Consider the following 2,683-nt stretch of genomic DNA (forward strand, 5'->3'; position numbering starts at 1 on the left):
CAGACAAGATGTTTGGTAATGACTCCTGAACTAAGGCTTCTATCATGTTCACCTCCTCAACACATGTGTCATCTAGCTCATGAGGTTGCTTACTGACATTAAAAATGTTCATCTCCATAGTCATATTACCAAAAGATAAACTCATCACACCATTTCGACAGTTAATGATCGCATTAGACGTAGCTAAAAATGGGCGACCTAAAATCACAGGTATCTGGTTCTCTGGGTCAGGGACAGGTTGGGTATCTAGGACCACGAAATCCACTGGATAAATAAACTTGTCGACCTCAATAAGAACATCCTCGATAACACCTCGAGGGATTTTAACAGACCTATCAGCTAACTGCAGTGTCATCTGAGTAGGTTTCATTTCACCAAGTCCTAGCTGTAAGTATACATGGAATGGCAGTAAGTTCACACTGGCTCCTAAGTCAAGTAAAGCTTTTTCTACCCGGAAGTTACCTATTGTGCAAGCAATGGTAGGAGAACCTGGGTCTTTGTACTTTGGAGTTGTGGTGTTCTGAATGATTGAACTTACGTGACTAGCTAAAAAGGCTTTCTTATGGACGCTAAGTTTTCGCTTTCGCGTACACATATCCTTAAGGAACTTGGCATAAGCAGGAATTTGCCTAATTGCATCTAATAAGGGAAGGTTTATGGTAACTTGCTTAAAAACCTCCACTATGTCATTAAAGTTCGATTCCTTCTTTGTTGGTACTAATAGCTGAGGAAATGGGGCTCTAGGCTAAAATCAGACCTTTCAGGAACCGAATTCACATCATCAGAACTTTATCAGTCTCTTCAGCTACTGGTCCTGAGAGGTGAGATCCTGAGGGGTGAACTACAATATGTTCACTATCGGGCATGGTTACCTTATTGTCTACAACTCTACCACTTCTAAGGGTTCTAACAGCATTCAATTGATTCGATGGTTTTGCACCTAATTCATGAACTCCTCTAGGGTTGGGTTGTGTTTGACTTGGAAACTTACCTTTTTCTCTCAAAGAATCACTTATCATACCAACCTGGGTTTTTAACTCGGAAATAGCCTGACTATTTTCTTGTCCTATCCTGTTACTAGCTTGTAGACTCGGTTCTACGGATAACTGAAATTTTGCAGTTTGCTGAGTTAACAAGGCGAGGGATTCCTCTAAACTTAGGATTTTCTTATCTGACTGATTCGGAAACTGAGCTAATCCTGAAGGATTCTTAGTATAGCCAAAACCTGGGGGAGCATTAGAATTACTAAACTGACCTTGACTTTGGCCCTTAGACCACGAAAGGTTCGGATGGTTTCTCCAACCAGGATTATAGGTTTCTGAATATGGGTCAATCTTTTGACGGTTATCAAATATAGTGTTATTATAAAGAGCATTGGCTTGCTCTTCAATATTCTGGCCTTCCCAAAAAGGCTCCACTCTACCACTAGTCTGGCCCACTTCTAAGGCTTCTAACCTTTTTGCTATAACATCAATTTTGGCATCTGATTCATAGCCTCCTTCTACCCTATTAATATTTCCTCTACTTAAAAGAATTGTTACCTGGGGTGCCCTACTATTTTCCCATTGCTGGGTTATTTCGGCGATTTCATTCAAAAATTCCATCGCCGCATCAACAGTTTGGTTTTCAAATCCACCAGTGCATAAAGACTCAACCATGGTCCTTGTGGAATAATCTAAACCCTCATAAAGGATCTGAACTAGCCTAACCTTTTCTAAACCATGATGAGGACACTGGGATAATAAATCATTGAACCTTTCCAAATACCTATATAAAGATTCTCCCTCTTGTTGTGAAAATGTGCATATTTGCGTCCTAATAGACGATGTTTTGTGCCTAGGGAAAAACTTATTGAAAAAGGCAGATGTAAGTTTTTCATATGTCTCAATTGACTCGGAGTCCAAACTATATAGCCACGACTTGGCCTTATCTTTCAGGGAAAATGGGAATAACCTAAGTTTCAAAGCATCATCATCTAAGCCTCTAATTCTTAGAGTACTACAAATTTCCTCAAAATCCCTAACATGGTAATAAGGGATTTCATTTTCTTTCCCTAAAAAGATTGGGAGCATCTGTAAGTTCCAGGTTTCAGTTCATAGGGTGCCTCCGTTTCAGCTAACTTAATACACGAAGGACGAGTAGTCCTAGTTGGATTCAACAAAGCTTTCAAAGTTTCCATTTGCGGCGTTATCAGAGTAACATGGATTCTCTCCTCAGTTAAAGGACGTTCAAAAACGGACTCTTCAGAAGTCGGACATTCTAGATTAAGGTAATCGAGACGCTTCGAACTACTAGGTTTCTCTTTAACAAATCTACCTAGTGCATCTCTTTTACGTTCAGGCATACAATATAATTTTCTAAATTGGAAGGGTAAGCAAACACAAATCAAGGCCGACTCAACCAAATCAAACCTATTGATTTCTAGCAAACAAAAAGCATGATGTCTCCACTTAGATTGTTTCTAGACCAGCTTTTTATCCTTCGAATGGGAATTCGTTACAATTTAAGCAAACCCCTCTGGAATCAATCCGACTTAACGTAAGTTGAATAGAGGCGAGGGAATCTCGGTGGAGCTTTGATACCCAAGGCCTCACCGGTATTACAAGGCGGCGCAGTCACGCATTTAATTTACAGAAACCGTCAAGAACTTCGAAGTATGCTTAAAAGAGTAACCAATATTTTT

The 2,683-nt window shown here is 39.9% G+C and overlaps 1 pseudogene; it reads left to right on the forward strand.

Annotated features, from left to right (window-relative positions):
- The first annotated feature begins 1,716 nt into the window (after nucleotides 1-1,716).
- On the forward strand, nucleotides 1,717-1,816 carry LOC113325531 (annotated as a pseudogene).
- The last annotated feature ends 867 nt before the right edge of the window (nucleotides 1,817-2,683 follow it).

This window comes from Papaver somniferum, chromosome 11 (assembly GCF_003573695.1).
Source record: "Papaver somniferum cultivar HN1 chromosome 11, ASM357369v1, whole genome shotgun sequence".
Classification (NCBI taxonomy): domain Eukaryota; kingdom Viridiplantae; phylum Streptophyta; class Magnoliopsida; order Ranunculales; family Papaveraceae; genus Papaver; species Papaver somniferum.